Source organism: Odocoileus virginianus, chromosome 19, assembly GCF_023699985.2.
Source record: "Odocoileus virginianus isolate 20LAN1187 ecotype Illinois chromosome 19, Ovbor_1.2, whole genome shotgun sequence".
Taxonomy (NCBI): domain Eukaryota; kingdom Metazoa; phylum Chordata; class Mammalia; order Artiodactyla; family Cervidae; genus Odocoileus; species Odocoileus virginianus.
This window is the reverse complement of record NC_069692.1, coordinates 34,399,850-34,416,503: the sequence shown is the minus strand read 5'-3', so window position 1 is coordinate 34,416,503 and position 16,654 is coordinate 34,399,850.

The window sequence follows — 16,654 nt, the reverse complement described above, 5'->3', positions numbered from 1 at the left end:
AATAGAGCCATGAAACCCAGAAAGACGTCATACTTGATTGCTCTCACATTGAGCAGCTGTGTTTTGAGACACCCGTTAGAAGGCATGTTGTCTAAACTCCCACTCAACTCAGAAGACTCTCCTCTGACAGTCCTGCAAGATGAATATCTGCTCAAATATATCCTGTGAAAAGAAGGTCGTCACTTGTAGAGCCAGCCATTAAATGGTTGGAAAGCTATAATTGTTAGAATTTTCCTACTTCTATGGGGTCAGAGTCTGCCTTCTGAACTGTATACACTGCCCTTTTTATTTTCACAGAAGCAACGAAATCAACTCTATTACTTCTTAAATATAGAAGAGTCTCTTCTTTCTGTTTTTTTTCTCCACCCCTAGTTTTTAACTCTTATTCAGAGAAAATGTGTTTGATGATTCATGTTCTACTTAAGTAGAATATAATGTATGTGGCCATTTACAATAACATAGGAAAGAATAAGAGGAGAAAATATGAAAACTGTCACATTTCACATCTCTTATTTCAAATGAATCATCTCTATCAACCTTTATTATTAGATAATTTTTAAGATTAGGATAACTAAGGCACAGGGAAGTTTAATACTGTGAAAATTCAAGCTAGAATTTGAAAGCAGAAATGGTTGTCCTGGAAAATATATGTTTTGTCTCATCTGGATATGATTTGGTATCTGTCTTTACATTTTGGATCAAAATATTTTCTGTGCACAAAGGTAACCTTATATTCCTTAGTGGTAGGGGTTTCGTTTCAAATAGAACGAGCCCTAGTAGCTTGTGATTTGGATATTCAAGGTTCTGAGTGGGATAAAGGATCTCTAGCATGAGTAGGAGTATCTGAGAAGTGACAAAATACATGAGCAGAACAAGGCAGGAATTCTCTGGCAAGCTCTCTAAGTTAGGTTCCAAAAGTTCCCTAAGACCCTCAGAAGTATAGAATATTTAGACAGACAAGTCCACTCCAAAGAACTGCATGTGGACAAAGATCCTGGATACTAGTCACAATCCTCAGCGGACTGAGCCTGAAGTCTGAGAATTCAACATTCATAAACCCAGTACTGGCAAGCATTTTATGATCTATTTGCCTATTATGCATAAACTTGTGTTCTTTAAAATAATTTAAGGATTTTGCATGAAAAACATAGATATAAGAAAACCCCTAAAATAAAGATAAATGCATCAGAGCCAGGTAATGCCAAAGGGAACATCTTATATCAGAAACACACAATGAGTAAAATTGGGCTCTGCAGTCAAGCACCACATTTAGCTCTGAGCTCCCTGGCAGCCAGGATGGAATTAGGGAAGAAGAAGCAACAGTGTGATGTCTGAGTATTTAACAGAGGCCACCGCCTTTTGCTTTTTTCTCATCTCCTGATACACATGTGAGGAACAACAAGTGTGTTAAATGCAGGTCACTCTGAACTAAGCTGGAAACAATAGACCTGGGATCTTTCACAAATGTTGATACTCAGACACTACCTGTCTGTGAGTAATTCTTTTGTAAATGAGCTGATATGGATTTATTACTCAGTGAATTAATCAACAAGCATACATTGGACCTCAGCTAAGTGCCAGGCACAATTCCTCTCTCTTGAAGGCACACAGTCGATATAAAGAGTGCTTGATTATCTCCCAAATGGTGGGGATAAATCAGATCTTTTCAAAGTATTTTCATTAGAGAATCTCCTCTGAAATACGCAGTGCACATGCACACACACAGACTCCTAGCAGTGACTCTTCAGTGAGGAAGACGAAGGATCCTGCTCTCCTGGAGCCTGTATTCTAGTGGTATCTTGGTCCATGTCATGGAAGTCAATAAGAAAGACTGAGTCAAAGCTCAGGCTCTGAAGTCAAGGATTTAAGCGCATATCTTAGTCTCAAATAAATGTGTGCCTTTGACCATTCAACAAAACTGCTCCAGATCTCAGTTCCACTTAGGCAAAATAGGGAAGACAATTCATAGGGCTGTTGTGTGGATTAAATATGATAGTGATCAATGGCTGGCACAAAACTGTTCTCAATACCTGTTGGCTAGTACTGCATTACAGATGAAGAAATTAAAATCGAGGAAGGTAGCATGATTACCTAAAGTCATACAGCTAGCAAATGGTACAACTTGGAGTTATATCCAAAGAGTATGGCACAAAATTTTGTTTCTTCACTAAACTTCAGTGAAAGAGAAGGTCATGGAAGAGCAGAGCCAGATCTCAAAATGTCTGGAATGAGAGGCTAGAAAAATTTGAACTTAACAATAATGAGCCATTGAAGTTTTGAGGATCATACCACTGAAATGATTAGAATGTTGCTGTAAAAGGACTGATTTTCTGGCAATACTGAGAATCGCTGAAAGATCAATTAACAGAGATTTAAGATTTACTGAGATTTATATTTCAGCTTTTAATGAAAATGTAAAAGCCTTGCTGCCATAGCTCCAAAGAGGGTCCAGTCACTGAAAGATTCATTTCAGTGGACCGGGATCAATGAGAAGGAGCTAAGTTCTAACACTGAACCTTCTTGAAGGTGAGACCATCTCTGGAGACTGCAGAACGGAAGCTGACATAGGCAGGACAGCTTAGTATAAAAGGTAGGAGGCACTTGGGCCCGTGGTCATTCTCAGCCACATAGCTATCCATTTCTTTACCTCTCTTCAGTCTCATTTCTCTCATCTCCAACAAAAGGATAATAAAAGTTCTTGCCTCAGAGGGCTTTTGTGATTTTAAAACAATTACTTTAGAAAAAGTGCTTAGAATGGTATCTTGTACACAGTATGTGCTCACTAAACCTCAGCTCTTATTATTACAATAATTAGATTTATGACTTTGGGAGAGTTCCTTAAGCTTTTTGAACTTTAGTTTCTACATATCTCTGAGTGGGGACCATACTGTAAATCTCAGTTCTGTAAAAGTTTTTTTTTCTCCCCACATCTTTAAGTTATATAAGCAGGATGAATATTTTGCTTCATGTATGTATTTTATGTATAGCTTTTTTTTTAACTGAAAAAACTTTCTAAAACTACCAAATGTTATAATCAGTGGCATCTTGGTGTCAAGGGCTTATCTTTCACAACCCTTGATGACAAAGGTATTACATATGGCCCAAGGCATAGCACACAGGAAATATTAACTTTCTTTTTTTGTCCATTTTGTTTCCAGAACTTCATTTTTCCATTTCATCGATATATGGGCATTTACATACATCTTAATTTTTATTTGTTTGAAATAAAGTACTCATTTGCTATCTTCGCTCTTTCAAAAGTAGACACAGATCCACTCCTCCCTCCTCACCTTATAATGTATTTCAGGACATTAATTCTTAGATTCTGCTTTTGGCCACTTCATGAAACACTTAAGCAGCACAGTGGTTAAGAGCCAGGGTTTCTAAATTAGATAGAGCTTCAACATTCTCTTGTATATTAGTTGATAATAATGAGATTAACCTTAAAGATGGTTTGAAAACTAAGTAAAATGCTAAATACACTGGTGATGATGGGTTAGCCACTAAGTCATATCATCTCTTGCAACCCCATGGACTGTAGCCCACCAGGCTCCTCTGTACATGGAATTTCCCAGGCAAGAATACTGGAATGGGTTGCCATTTCCTTCTCCAGGGGATCTTCCTGACCCAGGGATTGAACCCACATTTCCGGCATTGCAGGCAGATTTTTTTACCCATTAGCCACCAGGGAAGCCCAAATACACAGTACTTGGCATATAACATCCCTTAGCAAATCATAGCTCTCATTGTTTTTTTCTTAACAACAATCATGAGTTCTCTTCCATCTGTGGCCAACAAAATTATGAGCATAAAAATTCCTAAATAAAATATATATTTCATAAATTCATTGATTATTTAATGTGCTTTAAATGATCTTAAAAGATCATTGATTTCAATGCAGAATTGCCATATTCTAAAATCAGGGATAACTCTGTCCCCCAAGTATGCAATTTAAAAATATTAAAACTCATGTTGATAAAATATATATAAGACATATCCAAAAATGGTATTGCTATTACACACTCTATGTCAGTGATGGTACTTACTGACATTTAAGTAATGGCACACACTTATGATGTCAAAGTCCATGATACCTTCTGTTGACACAGTTGCAAAAATTGTAGGAAGAACATAAAACAACTGAGAAGAAATTCCATTCAGTGTTAAGGGTATTTCCAAAAAGGAGATTCATGGAGCATAGCAGTTTAAAGTACAAAACAAGTCAGTTGTACAGCATGACCGACTACAACCAGAGTTCCCCAGTCCCTACAGAAATCAAAGGAGAAAACTATACCTTCAGTGACCACATCAAGTGTAAGATTTATCCCAGTTCTATAACTGCAAAGAGAAAAGAGGTCACAGAACTGAGTGAAGCCTTGAGTCGCCAGTTCTGGAGGGAGGAGGATGGGTAAGGTAATCACCCCACCCCACCCCATCCCCATGCATTTGAAATTTCACAGAATGCCCTCTTTGATCTGTCTGTCGGGATCGAGTAATTAAGATAATGTTCAAGTCAAATAGAAACACTGGTAGAACTTCTCCACTAGGTAAACCTCTTTTGGAGAATTAAAAATAATTTTCATAGAAATAGTCAACATTATTAAGTTCTTACTATGTGGAAACCCCTGGGCTAAGTAAATACTTCTGTGTAACTGGTTAAGAAGCATGCCTTGTTAATCTTTATGGTCCCAGCACATAGCACAGTATTTGGTACATAAAAAGATATTCTATTAATATTTTTCTCAAAGAAAACAATAATTTTATCCACATAAAAATGACATCAAAAACTGTTATATCTCCTTTGTATTTTTTGAAATGATAACTCCATACTTATAATTAATATTTACCATCTTTCAACCTTTTTGTTTTTGTTTAGGTAGTCAGAGTTCATTTCAGAAAATTGTTTTGCTCAAACGCGTATAAACAAACAAAACACTTTATTGTGAAATGTTACTCAAATTCAAATCCTTTTGTATTCAAGTTTCTTTTGTATTTTAACCTTAAAAATACTTCCACCTGGATATTAATATATTCTCAAAATTTCATCTTGATGAAGGACATTAGAATTTCCTCCTTTTTTAACTTTAATTATTGCTGAGTTTTCTGGGGGTCATTTCCATCTCTGTTGTAAATGCAAGTAGAGCATTGTATTTTCTTTCCCTTTCATCTCTTGTAGCTCCCTAGATCCCCACAGTTTTTCAAAAATAACTGTAAATGATGCAGTTAGCATGCTTGCCAGTTTCTTTCATCCTGCAGACTAGAAGGTATATCATCAGGGCCTGCTGATTTGTAGATATGCTGACTTTCCAAGGACTCACTTAGCCTGCTTTGGTAGATAGCTATTTTTACAAGATCTTCATTACTTCCTGATTGCCCAATATTCTTCTTCTTTTATTCTTCCCAAAGACCAATTTATAAGATAAGTTCAAGGCTTCAGACACGTTAAAGTTATCATTAATTTCAAGATGCTCCACATTTATGAGTCCATTGGTCGCAGCATTGATTGTGACCCTACTGTGTTCAGAGCACTCCACTTACCAAATCTACAAACAGCTGGAGGCTCTTACCCCCGAAAGCCTCTTGTCATTATTATAATCTTTTTGTTACTTTTGTCTCATGTTCTCTTTTGCTATAGTTTGTTACTCACTGCAATTTGTGAGTTGGGTTTATCTTCTCAACTTACAATAGAGGTGACATGCTTGCCTGAGCAATCCTGAAGAGTATTATAAGAAAGCACACTCTGTTTTTGCACTTATTCTGCTTTATTTATTGAATTTTTGAAGTTGCTTTGTGTCCCATGCTCACTTGTTTAATGTTTCCCAAAATCAGATTCATTGGTATTTATTATTAATAACATATCCAACTAATGTAAATGCTTTGATTGGAATAGCACCCAAATGGTAGAGTTAGAGGGGTTGTTGTTCAATTGCTCAGTTGTGTCTGACACTTTGTGACCTCATGGATTGCAGCATTCCAGGCTTCCCTGTCCTTCATTATCGCCTGAAGTATGCTCAAACTCATGTCCATTAAGTCAGTGATGCCATCCAACCCATCTCATCCTCTGTCACTCCCTTCTCCTCCCGTCTTCAATCTTTCCCAGCATCAGAGTCTTTTCCAGTGACTCAGTTCTTCACATCAGGTGGCCAAAGGATTGGAGTTTCAGCATCAGTCCTTCCAATGAATATTCAGGACTGATTTCCTTTAGGATGGACTGCTTCGATCTCCTTGCTCTCCAAGGGCTTTCAAGGTTCTTCTCCAGCACCACAGTTTGAAAGCATCAGTTCTTCAGTGCTCAGCCTACTTTGTGGTCCAACTCTCACATCCATATATGACTTCTGGAAAAACCACAGCTTAGACTGGCTTTATTGTTAGCCTAGATGCACCACAACAATATTAATAAGTAATAATATAGCTGACCATATTTGTATTAATCAATCAGTTCAATTCAGTTGCTTAGTCGTTTCCAACTCTTTGCGACCCCCATGGACCACAGCACGCCAGGCCTCCCCGTCATCACCAACTCCTGGAGTTTACACAAACTCATGTCCATCGAGTCAGTGATGCCATCCAACCATCTCATCCTCTGTCGTCCCCTTCTCCTCCCGCCCTCAATCTTTCCCAGCATCAGGATCTTTTCCAGTAAGTCAGCTCTTTGGATAATGTGGCCAAAATATTGGAATTTCAGCTTCAACATCAGTCCTTCCAGTGAACACCCAGGACTGATCTCCTTTAGGATGGACTGGTTGGATCTCCTTGCTCTCCAAGGGACTTTCAAGAGTCTTCTCCAACACCACAATTCAAAAACATCAATTCTTCGGCACTCAGCTTTCTTTATAGTCCAACTCTCACATCCATACATGACCACTGGAAAAACCATAGCCTTAACTGGACAGACCTTTGTTGGCAAAGTTAAGTGCCTGCTTTTTAATATGCTGTCTAGGTTGGTCATAACTTTCCTTCCAAGGAGTATGCGTCTTTTAACTTCATGGCTGCAGTCACCATCTGCAGTGATTTTGGAGTCCCAAAAGTAAAGTCTGCCACTATTTCCACTGTTCCCCATCTATTTGCCATGAAGTGTTGGGACTGGATGCCATGATCTTAGTTTTCTGAATGTTGAGCTTTAAGCCAACTTTTTCACTCTCCTCTTTCACTTTCATCAAGAGGCTCTTTAGTTCTTTTGCACTTTCTGCCATAAGGGTGGTGTCATCTGCGTATCTGAGGTTATTGATATTTCTCCCAGCAATCTTGATTCCAGCTTGTGCTTCTTCCAGCCCAGCATTTCTCATGATGTACTCTGCATATAAGTTAAATAAGCAGGGTGACAATATACAGCCTTGATGTACTCCTTTTCCTATTTGGAACAAGTCTGCTGTTCCATGTCCAGTTCTAACTGTTGCTTCCTGACCTGCATATAGATTTCTCAAGAGGCAGGTTAGGTGGTCTGGTATTCCCATCTCTTGAAGAATTTTCCACAGTTTATTGTGATCCACACAGTTAAAGGCTTTGACATAGTCAACAAAGCAGAAATAGATGTTTTCCTGGAACTCTCTTGCTTTTTTGATGATCCCACAGATGTTGACAATTTGATCTCTGGTTCCTCTGCCTTTTCGAAAACCAGCTTGAACATCTGGAAGTTCATGGTGCACATGTTGCTGAAGTCTGGCTTGGAGAATTTTGAGCCTTACTTTACTAGCGTGTGAGATGAGTGCAATTGTGCAGTAGTCTGAGCATTCCTTGGCACTACCTTTCTTTGGGATTGGAATGAAAACTGACCTTTTCCAGTCCTGTGGCCACTGCTGAGTTTTCTAAATTTGCTTGCATATTGAATACAGCACTGTCACAGCATCATCTTTGAGGATTTGAAATAGCTCAACTGGAATTCCATCACCTCCACTAGCTTTGTTCATAGGGATTCTTCCTAAGGCCCACTTGACTTCACTTTCTAGGATGTCTGGCTCTAGGTGAGTGATCACGCCATCGTGATTGTGAAGATCTTTTTTATACAGTTCTGTGTATTCTTGCCACCTCTTCTTAATATCTTCTGCTTCTGTTAGGTTGATACCATTCTGTCCTTTATTGAGCCCATCTTTGCATGAAATGTTCCCTTGGTATCTCTCTTCTTGAAGAGATCTCTAGCCTTTCCCATTCTATTATTTTCCTCTATTTCTTTGCACTGATAACTGAGGAAGGCTTTCTTATCTCTCCTGGCTATTTTTTGGAACTCTGCATTCAAATGGGAATATCTTTCCCTTTCTCCTTTGCTTTTTGCTTCTCTTCTTTTCACAGCTCTTTGTAAGGCCTCCTCAGACAGCCATTTTGCTCTTTTGCATTTGTTTTCCTTGGGAATGGTCTTAATCCCTATCTCCTGTACAATGTCATGAACCTCCATCCATAGTTCATCAGGCACTCTGTCTATCAGATCTAGTCCCTGGAATCTATTTGTCACATCCACTGTATAATCACAAGGGATTTGAGTTAGGTCACACCTGAATGGCCTAGTGGTTTTCCCCCATTTTCTTCAATTTCAGTCTGAATTTGGCAATAAGGAGTTCATGATCTGAGCCACAGTCAGCTCCTGGTCTTGTTTTTGCTGACTGTATAGAGCTTCTCCATCTTTGGCTGAAAAGAATATAATCAATCTGATTTTGGCGTTGGCCATCTGGTGATGTCCATGTGTAGAGTCTTCTCTTGTGTTGTTGGAAGAGGGTGTTTGGTATGACCAGTGCATTCCTTTTGCAAAACTCTGTTAGCCTTTGCCCTGATTCATTCTGTCCTCCAAGGCCAAATTTGTATTTGTAGTAATAGATGACTTTAAAATATGTGTTGCCACTGTTAATAGCCTAAGAGTTTATAAGAATTCTACCTCACATTTGACTTTTGAACATCACAATTAACTGCAAATCTTGCTGTCAAACACACACTACCCATCACTTTCTTGCTTGATACAGTGGAAGCAGCAAGTGACTTCCATCTTGCTGCTGCTGCTAAGTCGCTTCAGTTGTGTCCGACTCTGTTCGACCCCAGAGACGGCAGCCCACCAGGCTCCCCTTTCCCTGGGATTCTCCAGGCAAGAACACTGGAGTGGGTTGCCATTTCCTTCTCCAATGCAAGAAAGTGAAAAGTGAAAGGGAAGTCGCTCAGTCATGTCCGACTCTTTGCAACCCCATGGACTGCAGCCTACCAGGCTCCGCCGTCCATGGGATTTTCCAGGCAAGAGCACTGGAGTGGGGTGCCATTGCCTTCTCCTTCCATCTAGAGTGGGGCACTAATAGTCCCACTTATTTAGAAAGCACGTAACTCTTTTAACTTATGCATGAGTTTCTGTGGCACATTTTGACTGTACTTTAGAATATCTGGAGAAATAAACAAGACTAAGACATTTTGTTCACTTTGTTAAAATCTCAAGCGCTTTATTTTTTTCCATACCCACCAATTTAATTATCTCTTTATAACATAATTCCATCATCAGGCAACACATTTTTTGACTCTTCAAATACTGGAGAAGCAGTGTGTCCAATAAACTGAGATCAATGGTTCTTAGGACCTGAAAGATTGAAGGAATGAGGAAAAGGGGGTGACAGAGGATGAGATGGTTGAATGGCATCATCGACTCAATGGACATGAGTTTGAGTAAACTCTGGGAGATGGTGAAGCACAGGGAAGCCTGACGTGCTGCAATCCATGGGGTCACAAAGAGTCAGACATGACTGAGCAACTAAACAAGAACAAAGACAAATGCAGCTGTTTAATGAGACCGTGTTTTCTCGTAGGACATAGCTTATCTGAGTACCAGTTTCAGAGCCGAGAATGGAAAGAAAAGCAGGCAGGCTTTTCCTTGGTGTGGCCCCTCCCAATGGGCTGCCCAGCACCGTCTAATGACACACAAATGTTTCTGACTTCAGACCTGTTGGGTTCAGGTCCCCAACTTTCTTCTCTTTATTTCTTGAAAACTGAACAAGTTATACTATCAGAGTTTCACCTTACACATATGTAAAATGAAAAATGTAGGTACATCATTGCTATATGTGATTCCACATGATGTCATAAGCATACCCCCTAGCATGAGATGGCATACAGCTTTAATTTATTCATAAATTTCATTTAAAAAATGGAAACAAACAAGATTACTATTCCTGGATCATCAAGCCCATATGAAATGAACAATATACACATTATCAACCTACATATATGCACAGCACATTTATTATTGGTATTTTAATGCAGTTACTCTATTTATATCTTGCTAAATTATAAAATGTTTTTCATTTTCTCTTACAAGTGTGGGAACAAGAGAATCACATTGGAGGCATGATAAAGGTCAAATAATGCACTATGAAAAATAGGAAAAACAAAAACACTAGTCTTTCTCAGTATTTGTCACACTTATTTTTAAGTCTACAGGCTAAGTGGTCAGTCTGAGTATTGGCATGTGAATTTGTTAATCCCGCCAATTAATGAAGGTTTTTGGGCAAGTGTAGCTAGAACTGAGATTCCAGGATTAGACCCCTATTGCTTTTAAAATCTATTTTTGTGTTTTTCTTCTGTTCTGTGTTGGTCTGGCTCAGTACCAAGTGCCTGAACATACCACATACTCAAGCTCCATTTGACAGTGTTGTCCCAGCTCAAGGGAGACCCTCTAGAATTAAGTCTCCTGTTCCCACTAGTCATTTGTCAGCTCTTAATTTCAGCTTCACCCCCTTAATAAGGCCTGAAAGTCTCACATTCACTTAGATATCCCTTTCTCTTTGTTTCTGTAGATCCTCTATAACAATACTCTAAAGTCCTTAGGTACAGAGAGTGTTGTTTTTTGTCTTATGACATTAGCATCAGCCTGTCACACAGTAGTCCCTCAATTAATATCCACTGATTGAATTTATGGATGTTTGTTTCCTTAGAGCAATGCTGAAGAGGTAAATGCCATGTAATCGCTACCAGTTACAGAACTTCTAATAAGCTGAAACTCTAAAAGGCAATTTCTATTCACTCTTCCATTTAATCCTTAATACAACTCTTTAGAGTTGACATTATTATCTTTATTTTATAGATGAGACACTGAGATTCAGAAAGGTTAAATCATTTGCTAAAGTCACATAGCCAGTAAGTGACAGAACAGGGAAGCAAACCCAAGTTGGCCTGGGTCCAAAGTCTTAGCTCTTATCCACAAAGTGCTATACTAGGCCTCCATCTCCCTGCCTCAATATCACTAAGCTACTTCTTAGAGAAAAGCTTTGTGTCCAACCCCACAGACATCAGTTATGGCAATTCCGTGGTTTGGCTGAATTCTTTCTGTTTCTATTGAATTCTGTTAGTACAGAATAATAGATTCTCTAGCTGGTGCTGCTCTCCCAAATGACTTGCTTTCAACAACACCTCTCTGGAGCTTTAGAAAAAACAGAATATGTTCCAGATTGAGTGCTTCCTGCAAGTCTCTCCCAATACTCACAGGCATTCTCCTGTGTTTGCCCATGAATGCCTCCAGTGCAAAAGTTTCTGCCCCTGGAATTAAGCACAGTTTAATCATCTTTGGGTTCCGTTGTTTCATTGTCTCAAACTCACCTGAAGTGTATTTTAACTTTACAGTTCATTGCATAAATTTGTATCCATAGCCCCCCAGGTTAAAATAACTATTAACTCCCAACTTACTGAACTCTTACTCAGTAATGGGCACTATGTGAAATGTTCCACCTGTGTCATCTAGCTTCCACATCAGGACCCCTCTGTAAGGTGATGGCAGGACTGAAGTCATCCTTTATAGGAGAAAAAGGTAGTAACTGGCCCAAGATTACAAAGTTAACAAGTGAAAGATGTGGAATTATATCACATACTGTCTATTGCTAGAGTCTGAACTCTTAATCACTGCAATATTACTTTCAAACTAGTACCTCACATAATAAAACTATTTATTCTGAAACTGAAAACTGTAGCAGTTATTAATATAAAGATTAGCAGAATTTCTCAACAGTCATATTTTTAGTAGCAAATTGTAGTCAGAGCTTTGAGTAGAAAGGTGAGATCATAGGCTTTCTACCTTTGAGTAGAAAGGTAAGATCATAAGTTTTTTCTCTGTAAAAAACTTAGAAATTGGGCCAAGTCCTGTTTACCACCCTTCTTGCTATCAACTGCTATTTTCTTGAATATTATATATCATCAATAAACTAAATTGAAGTAATTATACCTAAAAGAAAATAAAGCTTATAGCTTAGAGCTGCTGTGGCCTGAATACAAGAACACAAAGGATTCTGTTAGCTGTTGGATAATGTTGACAAGTGCTCCCAGACTTATTACTATACTAGCAGAGACAGTTTTAGCAGAAATCTCTGAGGAAGCCCCGAAGAGTATGATTGATCTAATCTATTTTCTTTTCAACCAAATGTATCCTATTTTTAAAGTTTCCAAAATAAATCCCTCACTACCCAGTATCAAGAGCAATTATTTCTGCATTGATTTTAAATAAGTGAAATCAAGAACCATCATGAGTGTAAAGATTTTGAGCTACTGGGGGGCACCTCACTCAGAGGTCCTCTAGTGAAAAGGCCCGGGAAGCCTCTCCAACAATAGTCTCAGCTTTATCTGAATATTCTTTAGTCTCCTGCCTGTGTGTGCATATGCATTGAGTGGAACCTTCTTGTTTTCATCCTCATCTACCCTATTTACAAATGTGATCCCCTAGCATTTCAGTTTATAATTACATTACCTGGGTAGGGAATCTATAGATTATTTCTAGGGTGCTAAAATGAGCTATCTTCCATAAATATGTGCTGACAGAGAACCAAATAAAAGTGACGCAATAAATACATGTTTGAAAATATTAAATTTTATCATTTTAAAATGCAGAATTGTCAGTTATATCTTATTGTTGAATTAAACACTGTTAAAATAGACTGATGAACACATTTTTTTGCAGTGTCGCTGTCTGTGAGGTAGAATAAATTGCTTTCCTAGAGAAATTCCTGGGGGAATTTCACTTGTTTATAAAATATGATTTCTTTACAGATACTAAGAGTTCATTGATCTTTTATGTTTTGTGGAGTTTTGTTAAAATCAGCACTTGAGGAAAATGCTTTAAAAGGAATGTGAGATAATGCTTGTGAAATTATAATTTATTATATTAGAAAGATAGATAATAGACAGATGGACTGATCTATTTGGTGTCTTTTTCTGTAATTTTTCTCATCTGATCAATAGCTTACTAAAGAAGTAGAAAGATATTACATGGTAGTTTTAATTGGTCAATTTCTGCTTCAAAAAATCTTCAGTACTTTTCTAATTCTCCCCCTTTCAATCCTCAAGGTTACATCTGCAATTATGCTACATTATTGAGGTCTTTCAAAATAATATATAGACACCTTAGTATTTTCTATTCTCCACTGATGGCTTTACTGTCCTTTCTCCTGATTTGCTGTAACAGAGCTGACTTACATGCATTCTGTGTGCGTCTGGCTTCATCTCTGTTTTGCAACGGCACCTGCTTGCTTCTTAAGCATTTTTCCTACTTTTACTTAGCACATTATGATGCCAATTGCAAGATCACCTTACAAATAAATGCAAACCTTTGGTGTTAATTCTGAAACAGTAAAAATAAATCAGTCAACAGAAGTCAATTTAATTATGAAGTTTATACTTTTTATTCTTCGGTAGTCAGCCAATAGCTTCTTTGTCAAAACTGAACGTTTCCTCTGGAGATCTGGATTTGGTATCTGAAAGCTTCCCATATTTTCCTCTTCTTTCATGATCTGGGAGAACTAGAGAAATGACTAGGATCATCAACAAGGATGGTGGAAAGAAGGAATTGGGCACACAACTGCAAAGGAGGATGTTCTTCTCAATCTGCATATGTTTGTGTGGGGGGGAGTATTAAAATAACAAAATCACTGTCTGTGATGATGACAGATGTGGAAACAACACATGAGGCAAAGGATCTCATGTGATAGAAACTACATTTTAATCAGGGTCAGGAGAACTTGGATTCATGGCTATTTTTTCATCCAAATCCTTGCTGCTGCTGCTGCTAAGTCGCTTCAGTCGTGTCTGACTCTGTGCGACCCCATAGACGGCAGCCCACCAGGCTCCCCCGTCCCTGGGATTCTTCAGGCAAGAACAGTGGAGTGGGTTGCCATTTCCTTCTCCAAGGCATGAAAGTGAAAAGTGAAAGAGAAGTCGCTCAGTTGTGTCTGACTCTTAGCGATCCCCATGGACTGCAGCCTACCAGGCTCCTCCGCCCATGGGAGTTTCCAGGCAAGAGTACTGGAGTGGGTTGCCATTGCCTTCTCTGCCAAATCCTTCCTAGGATCCATAAAATCTTTCATAAACTGTTGGAGGACCAGTAAACAGGTACAACCAACTTGAATATTTATGTTCTGATGTTGCATATGTATGCATGCATAGGTGTTAAGTCGCTTCAGCTGTGTTCAGCTCTATGCCTCTGTGTGACTCTATTGACTGCAGCCTGCTATGCTCTGTTCATGGGACTCTCCAGGTGAGAATACTGGAGTGGGTTGCAGTGCCCTCCTCCAGGTTGAATATGTATATTACCCAGCAATTCCACTCTTAAATATATCCCAAACTCTTCATAGCAGTGCTCTTCTCAATAGCAAAACCTTAGCAAATGTCCTTAAAATGCTGAGGAGATAAATAAATTATGGTATGGCCACACAAAATGTTATACCGTAGTCACAACAAAAGAACCACAGGAACAAGCATCAAGGTGAATTGTAGCAATAAATTATTAACTGCAAAAAGAAGTCCAAAGGTGGCACACTACTCTTAAAAAAATGAAAATAAAAAACATATTTTGATGGTAAAAATATAGATGCCTAAAAGCTATAAAACATGGAATGTTGGGATGATAAATTTGAGATTCAAGATAACGGTTATCTCAGATGGGGAAAATATGGGAATAAGATTAGAAAACATGATTATATCTGTGTTTCAGTAACTATGGCCTTGCAAAAAAAAAAAGAAAAATCACCTGTAAAGTTTAGTGTGCTAAATAAAAGTCATTTATATACTCAGGTCTGTGAACCAAATATTTGGACATGGTGTAGGAGAATGACTTGTCTCTGTTTCGTAATGACTGTAACCTCTGATGGAAAACTTCAAGGGAGAGGATCATCTGGAGACTCACTCACCCACAGATTTGGTGATGAATGCTGTCTATCAGCTGGGACAGTCAGTTCTCTTCAAGAGGATCTGCCCAGGAGAACTCTGCAAGGGATAGTCTGGGCTTCCTTATAGAATGGTGGACTGTCCCCGAGGGAAAGTATCCATGGAAGCTAGAGACTTGGGCTTAGAAGTTAGGCAACATTGCCACATCCTAATCATTAAGGCAGTCACAAAGTCCCAACCAGGTTCGAGTAGGGAAAAATAGACTCTTTTAAAGCATCTTTTAATGCAAAATTTTGGAAAAACCTGGGGGACAAGAAATATTGCTTTGATCACTTTTAGAGAATACATTCTGTCACAGTTCATTCTGACCACGAAATTTAGATCCCTACCAAATACAAAATGTACTCACCGTCTTCTCAAGACTTCTCGAAGCCTCACTCATTGTGGCATTGGGCTCAACTCAAGGATGAGAATGTCATCCTCTAGATCAGGACCAGTATAAATGAGGCATAAAGATGGTGTTTTTGAGAAAACATAAAAAGGGTACCGCAAAAATTAAGACAAAATGTTACCACACTTTGTTAATGCTTGGTGGGTTTGTATGAGCCTTATATATGAAAACCCAATGAGGAGGAAGGATAGAACTGGGGGTAGACTGGTCTTGGGGGAGTAGTAGTGAGGTCAGGGGGAGGAAGGGAAAGAAAGAGGATGCTCAGCAGATCCAAGCATGTTGTTCAGAAGGGGACAATGCCTCCAACTGGGTCTGGCCCAGTGGAAGCTAAGAAAACAGTATAGGTGTGGCCGTGGCGGCTGTGTATAGAGGAAGGTCACTTTGGAATAGGGTCGTTCTCACCAAGGGTGTGGAGCAGGACCAAGTGTCAGGACCCTATCAGGACTGCACAGTTTCATAATGGGCTTTGATCAAAGAAGCGAGCCACAGACAGAGCCAGTCTAAGTCCAGCAAGTCCCCTCTAACACTCTTCACTCCCTGAAAATTGCCCTTGAGTGTTCCGTTCACTGCCCATCACAGAGCAGGTCCCATTGTAGTACAGTTGCTCAATTACTGTCAGAAATGTAAACCTGAGGGCGATGAAACATACACCTTGTTCATTGTTACATGCCAGAGATTCACCTACTGTAAGCCACCACCTGGAGCTTAATTAGTATAGCTTGATAAACATAAGTTACCTGAGTGAAAGCTGTATATCTGCAATCTAGTTAACTAGGGGTTATGGGAGGTTGAGGGGTAACAGAGAGTAGGAAAGTACAGGCATGCATTTGGTGGTAGCTCCTGTTGACTGAGTGAAAGCTGGGAAAACAGTCAAGCTTTGCAGGAGGTGCCCACAGTTGTTGAAGGAGTGTGTGTGTGTAAATGCATTTGTGAGACATGAAAAGGTTTGCTTTTGAAGAGTGAAGATGAGCAGGATGTGTATCAAGTGCAGTAAACAGAGTAAGATTGGTTTCAAATTCTGCATGTATTGGGACAAAACTCACTCAGGCATAGGGTGATACATGTGATCCCACTGACCGAGAAATTTACAGTGGAGGT